The sequence below is a fragment of the Amphiura filiformis genome, unplaced genomic scaffold (assembly GCF_039555335.1).
Source record: "Amphiura filiformis unplaced genomic scaffold, Afil_fr2py scaffold_30, whole genome shotgun sequence".
Taxonomy (NCBI): domain Eukaryota; kingdom Metazoa; phylum Echinodermata; class Ophiuroidea; order Amphilepidida; family Amphiuridae; genus Amphiura; species Amphiura filiformis.
In genome coordinates, this window is record NW_027305494.1 from 1,163,122 (window position 1) to 1,170,783 (window position 7,662).

The window sequence follows — 7,662 nt, forward strand, 5'->3', positions numbered from 1 at the left end:
CGAGCGAGAGGGGGCAGAGGAGGTAGAGAGGGAGATAGATCTTTAAAGATGGTTCAATTTGTGAAATATGCGACTTATTATTAAAGATATCTCGGGTCAATTTTGGGTGTGTAAATATTTTAATATTTTATTTAATTAATATTAAAATACAGGCCCGAACCAGGAAGTTATAAATAAAAGGAATATTTTCCGGTGTATGGTCTTAATTTGTACGAATGAATCGCAATGCGTTTATTGCACCAAAATGACGACTTATTTAAAAATCGGGAAAAATTAAATAAATTTGTTTGCAAAGAAAATGTAAATGTTTTTACTTTGTCTTTATTTGTCAATGTCATCTGGGGTTATCCCAAAAAATATAAAATCAACAAATATTTTAACCAATATATTAATCTGAATTGATTGCCAAGCTTTAATTTTAACATTTTCCCGAAATGTTAATACAATAAGTCTTTAAAAAAATAATATATGCTGACTATTATTGTGATAAACTCATACTAATGAGTACCAAAAGCTAAAAACAAAATACTAAAAACCGTAAATATACAACCCGTGAAGTGCCTTACGCCATTCGAAAAGCTCGGGTATCGAGCCTAACACCGCCATCTACAGTCAGTTTAGTGCAAAGGGACTGTTTATAGTTATCCGGATTTCATCAGTATTAGAAAGTCACAATGAGCACACCTGTGTCGATATGCTCTACTGAATAGTATTTTATAACAGGAAGATCTTGCCACCCAAATGTTACGGGTTGTATAGGGGCTCATACAACCTGGCCAGCAGCCAGGATTGGGGTGCGGAATTTTCAAAATTGTCCCCCAAAAATATTGCTTACACCCTAAAGGTATACTTAAAGTGACATTTTTTTGTGTTATTTTGAACAGTTTGACATGGTGCTCTTGTAAATTTGTCTTTGTTGTTTCGATCTTTTGGGTTCATTTTAACATTTGTACCTTAAAAAGTGGAACGCATGCCCCGGCTACGATCCTGCATATTACAGCTTATTTTGAAGCGTAGCAAAGCAAAGATCTCTCAACTCAACAAGTGAAATAGTTCAATAAGAAAGATATATCTTCTATTAACCCGCCCGGGCTAAATTCAAAAAGGTAACAGTAAATAGACCCGTGGCAATAGAGAAGACAAAGTTTGGGTTCATAGTACGGGTCGTTCGGTATGTAAACAAAAGCAGTTTTGTTATCTAGTGAGTTTTGGCAGTGGACGGCATTCTCATAATTATTATGTGTATCGTGATGCTACTTGGAAATCTGGTAAGTATTGTCGTTCCTCATTAAAGTTTTATCTTCAAATATGAAATTTAACGTAACTAAAAGGTCCTTGACCCCATCGACAGCCTCATCTCCTCCCATTAATCTCATGTTTATGAGATTTTGGTATAATTTTATACTGTAGGGCCTTTCCATCCTGATATTTGACGTCCCAAATCGATGTATAAATTGTGAAAAAACTGGCGATTTGTTGTATACCACGGCCACGCTAACGCAAGATTCAAACTCTCATTTGCATTGTGGGTAAACCCAGCAAATTTCACTTCGATGATTAAATATTAGAGAGCTTGCGAAATGAAGTTACTTTAACTTTAACTTTAACGTCCAGAGGATTATAGAGGATTATGTATTCAAAACCAAGGTGGTTTTGAATACATAATCCTCTATGATCCTCTAGACGTTAAAGTTAAAGTTAAAGTTAAAGTAACTTCATTTCGCAAGCTCTCTATTGGCGTCATGCTACACGTACGTGCACGCTTTCTATAATATAAGTGAACCGTATATTGCGCGTACCAACGTATTGGGTTGCTTGCTAATTGTGGTAATGAATCACATTTGCGCTGAAAACGTTCTCGTTCTCGTTTTTTTACATGGTCGCGCATAAAGGGGACAATATTTCACATGTACGTAAGTTTGAAGAAAATCCATATCTTAAACCAATATGGTTACCCCCTCTAAAGCCACATTGTAATATTTACTGATTTTGGGCTTGCCAGAGAGACCGATCATTCAGTGACTATGTCAAGCCAGAAAGGGACATATCAATACATGGCTCCAGAGCTGATAAATACATCCGACAGCAATCTAGCATTTTACTCCAGATATGCAGATATTTATGCGTATGGGATGTTGGTACTTGAAATATGTACGCGTAAACGCCCTTCCATGGGATGGAGTATGCGTATGTTGTATTTCAAGTAGGCGAGGGCAAGTTACAACCTACTATTCCGCAAGATTGCCCCACTGATCTTGCTGTTTTGATGAGGCAATGTTGGCATCATCACCCAAGACAACGCCCGACCATCGACCGAGTATTGGAGGTTATGGAATATATGCCAGGTACTAATATCCTACATTAATTTTTCTTGTTCATCATGTTAATGTTATTGTTGCTTGTTGCTTGATGCCCTCAATGTTTTTCAAAATTCAGATTTTTACATGATTGTAATGTAATTAACTTACTCTGGAAAAATCAAGTTGTGACAAAATTTGAGATTTTGGAAAAAACAACAAGAAAACAAAAACAAACAAACAAAACAAAAACAGTAGATCGCGAACGGGATGAACACACTATAAATAAAAGCGTGCGGTAAGGTCATAACACATCAAAAGGACAGACCCACTCATCACGATCGACAGCGTTGTAAAAGGTGTGGGGAATGAATTGACGTATAGATGTTGAAGCCCATATTGGGATATGCAAAGCGTGCAGCGCGAGCCTGTCAGCATGGGGTCCAGGGGCCCGCTTAAGGTTGGACTTAACCCTGGAATTATGTAAACCTTTGGACCTCATAACTAAATTGTTGGTATCAAGTATATAAAAGTATAGATATTTAGAATGGCAAAGGCTTGACGAATCCATCTGTGAGCTCGAATTTTGGCAACAAAATAATCCCCCCAACTTGTTTTTTATCCAAATATTTGTGGGAAACATAACAAAGAAATTCTTCAGTAAAAAATATTTTTATTAGTTTTTAAAAACAAGCTGTAAATATCTATGAAACGTTGTTTTTTACCAATTTGTTTTTTCAAAATTGAGAATTTTTCAACCATATCAAATAGGAATATTTGCTAGGTCATAAATTTCTTGCAGTTGACTGACTCAAACTTAAGCCACGACACGACTTCATGGCTAAAATGGAAAACATAGGTAAACATATTGAATTTATTTCAAAGACAGACTTACCTATATTTATCTATCTATCTATTAATACAATCTTTATAAAGGTTCCTTGCATTTCTGAGGTATATTGAGCAGTGTAAAGTTCTTTTTTATTTTATCGCAGACACGTGTTTTAGGGGTACTTTTGTGCCATATGCTGGTACATTTTAATGAAGATACGCTAATTTCGCTAACATTATTTCTTAAGTAGGATAGGGGGCAATCTAGTTGTATATCGGTGGGTAAGGTGCAGCCCACTAAGATGATAATCGGTATATTTTATCTTTCAGAATCTTTCAGAATGAGCTATAAGAAACAATGGAACGCAAAGTAGACTTCTCCAACCTTCAGTTTCACGAGTCTCTGGGTGAAGGCGGCTTCGGATCGGTTAACCGTGTAACCTTCAAAACGCCCTATAACGGATACACGGAGGCGGCAGCAAAGAGCGTTGTTGATTTTAGGAAAGAAGAGGTTGAAATACTAGCCAAACTGTCTCATCCGCACGTGATTCGCTTGATAGGATTTTATCGAAATGGTCCGGTAAAGATTATCCTTCTTGAGTACGCGACTCGTGGATCCCTTCATGGCTATCTATCAGATGAATCAAGACCCTTACCAGATGACCTGAAGCGAAAATGGATACGGGAAGCAGCAGTCGGGATCCAGTACCTTCATGCAAATAAGTGTTTACACAGAGACATTAAAGCAAATAATTGTTTGCTATTTGAAGACAACGTCTTGAAACTGTGTGATTTTGGGCTTGCCAGAGAGACCGATCATTCAGTGACTATGTCAAGCCAGAAAGGGACATATCAATACATGGCTCCAGAGCTGATAAATACATCCGACAGCAATCTAGCATTTTACTCCAGATATGCAGATATTTATGCGTATGGGATGTTGGTACTTGAAATATGTACGCGTAAACGCCCCTTCCATGGGATGGAGTATGCGTATGTTGTATTTCAAGTAGGCGAGGGCAAGTTACAACCTACTATTCCGCAAGATTGCCCCACTGATCTTGCTGTTTTGATGAGGCAATGTTGGCATCATCACCCAAGACAACGCCCGACCATCGACCGAGTATTGGAGGTTATGGAATATATGCCAGGTACTAATATCCTACATTAATTTTTCTTGTTCATCATGTTAATGTTATTGTTGCTTGTTGTTGTTCATCATGTTAATGTTATTGTTGCTTAATATTTTTTGCATTGGCCACTGATGTTATTATATAATTACGAAACTTTTCGATATTTTCATTTGGTTATCTTCACGTGTATCAAGTAAAAAAGAGCTATCTGAAAATTGCCCATATTCAAAACAATAGGATGGGCAATAAAATGTTTTAGTTAATTAAGCTAAGCTTTCATTCCTGGCAGAATAATCCTCAAAAGCAAATTCGTGGTTTATTATATTATGTTAACACTCACCAGCACATTTTAATCCTTTCCAAAATCTTTCCAAATGGCAAATTTATAATATTATGTTTCCAATCTCACCAGCAACATCGCTTTTGAAACTCTTCGTGAAGTCACCTTTTCTGTAATTCCCATAATCATTTTCATATAGAAAACTAAACAATGCAATCATCTATAAGCACACCGTCACTGCGCATGCACGAACGTTCACAGTGACGATGTGCGCATCGACGTTCACCACCGAGCACCACTAATGGACGTTGACGTAGTCTGCGTTTTTTTAAGGCGTCTGGGAATTATAGAGGTTGTGCAATAATAATGCATACGCAGGGGGAGTGAATTATCAAATTGTCTGCCAAAAATCGAGTGCCCTCCGTACGACGTGCCACCCCAAAAATATTTGGACCTCTTTTTGACGTGTAAGAAAAATATTGTAACCCTTTTACGTGCCAGATTTTTGGGAACTGAAGTTCATAACTTTACATTATCTTATTATGTAGAGCGACATGTAATGGGTATTTTTGCATTGAATATGTTCCTGCTACTTTTTACGCCTTTTAGGTCGTAATATCGAAAAGGTGTCACAAAACTCTGTGCCATAAATCGCTTGCCCATCTTTTGACATGTCAGGAAATGCTTGCTCTCTCTGAAACTGCTCCCCCCTATAATACACCGGGAGAGGGGGAAGGGAAAAGATGAATTGCAATTTCATAGATACCGATATAAATCTATGTGACGATTTTTCTTTCACCTCTCTCCCACATTCCTTAATTTCTCTTTCATCCGTTTACTTGCAGTATCAGACGAAACTTCATCTCATCAATCGCCATCGAAACAGATCCATAGAGATGAAGCCATGATAACAACTCAGCCTCTGCAAGACCCTATGAAAGCTAAAAGAATAGCATGCTGTCCGAATGGCGACATAGTGATCGGCGCTGAAAGTGAGGTCTACATACTTGGCGGAAAAGGCAATCGAGAAACATGTGTTACAGCATCAGTGACGCCGCGTATTTGGAGCATAGCTGTCTCTCCACAAGGTCATATCTTAACTGTCGACGGAACCAGGAAGGCGAAGGTATTCGACGAGAGATGGACATTCTCCCACGATATTTCTACTTTGATGGGCGACGAGGATCCTAGATCACAAGTTGAACCGACTTGCATGACCGTAGATAAGGAAGGCCGTATATTAGTGGGGGATTTCTGGAAGGACATTCTAACTGTCCATTCATTTCCTGATGGTGAGGTTATGATTAAGATCAAGTGTCGTATACATTCAATTCATAGCACTATAGCGGTAAATAGCAGAAGTCAAATCTTGCAGCACTTTCGCTCACACGGTTCTGTATACAGTCAAGTAGCTGCAATAGATTACTTAGGCCATGAGGTGTTCAGCTTCACACCCAAGATAGACGAGGATCTTAGTATAGGTAATAACGTTAGACCACGGGGAATAGTTTGTGATACATATGACAATATATACATTATTATGAAAGCGGCGAAGGGGTTCAAAAGTTTTGAGAACACAGGCCACTTGCACAAGTACAGTCCGACGGGTGGGTTTCTGGGCTGTTTAGCTAAAGGTTTATATAAGCCATGTGGTTTGGCAATAACCACCGATGGATCAGCTTTAAAAATTGCTGACCATAACTCAATACTGACTTACAGTTTGTGAGCGTGTAGGCTACTTGCTCAATCAAAAATTACATTACGGATGTGCATAGAAGAATCGTGCAAGAATCGTGCAAGTGGCAAGAGTGTCTTCATAACAAAGAATTCAAATGATCAACCTATCATCCTATATTACCAATGGGACATTTGAAACGTGTAAATAGGGGTGTGGGTGTGATGGTGTGTGATAGGAATACTATAAAACAATGTAATGTCCAAGTAACCGAAAATTTCAATGATTAAAATACATATTAAAATAATACTTTGTAAAAGCAAAATTATTTTACCCAAAATTTGAATATATCCAAAATATTATGAGACAAACATTGCAAATAATAAATAGTATAATTCGGTACAAAAAAGCACGAGCGTATGAGAGGAAGAGATGTAAAGAAGATTTCATGGCCTCTGTATTTATTAATTATCAAAATGTATATTATAATATAGCCTAGTTATTAACCTTGAATAAATATATGGCATAAATATCGTAAAGATAATGACAGGTGGTTTGTATATGCAATTAATTGTGAAATGGATATTACAAAGAATATTTAGAAATTCAACTAAAAACGTGTGTATAATAATATTGATTACTTTATGAACAGACAAGTTTGGAAGCATTATCACTTGGTGTTATCCCAGAAAATGTTTTACCAAAACAATATTCTCAATTGATCATCAAGCTTTTAATCTTAACATCTTTCAGCAAATTTCACATTGACAAGTCTTTACTTAAGCGATAACACCGTCCGTATAATACTCATCTCTTCAGTACTAAATTACAAATCAGTTATTTTCTGTTGAAACATTATTTTCTGGTCTAATCGCTCGACGTAATACAATTGTTATGTGGAAAAACAATCATACAGCTTGATTCAAAAACTATTTACATATGTTTCACATACCTCTTGTGAATCAGAACTGTATTTGTGGTGTTTCACAAGGATCGATATTGGGCCCAGTACTGTTTATACGTTATGTAAAGGATATAACTTGTACATGTACGTCAGTTACTGTACTTTGAATATTCCTATTTTGATATTGATACCATGTAACTATATACTCACATTAATTATTGAAGCAAAATAAGAAGTTTATGAGGAGTTTGAAGAAGTACACAACTGGTTTAAAACAGTAAATTATAGAATGTAAATTGAAGGTTTTGTTAAGCACAATACGATTTCAATATTATTTTGGATTATACAAAAGGGAACATTACACGACACCATCAATAACTACTGGTTTAACAAGCTGAAACATTAACCAGATCTTATATTGTTTAATCTTTACTGTACTGTACTTTGATCTTACCTTACACATCTCCAATAATGGGGAACAAGAACTTCAAATATTAAAAATACAAAATATATCACAAATAAATAGAACCTTTAAGATAGTC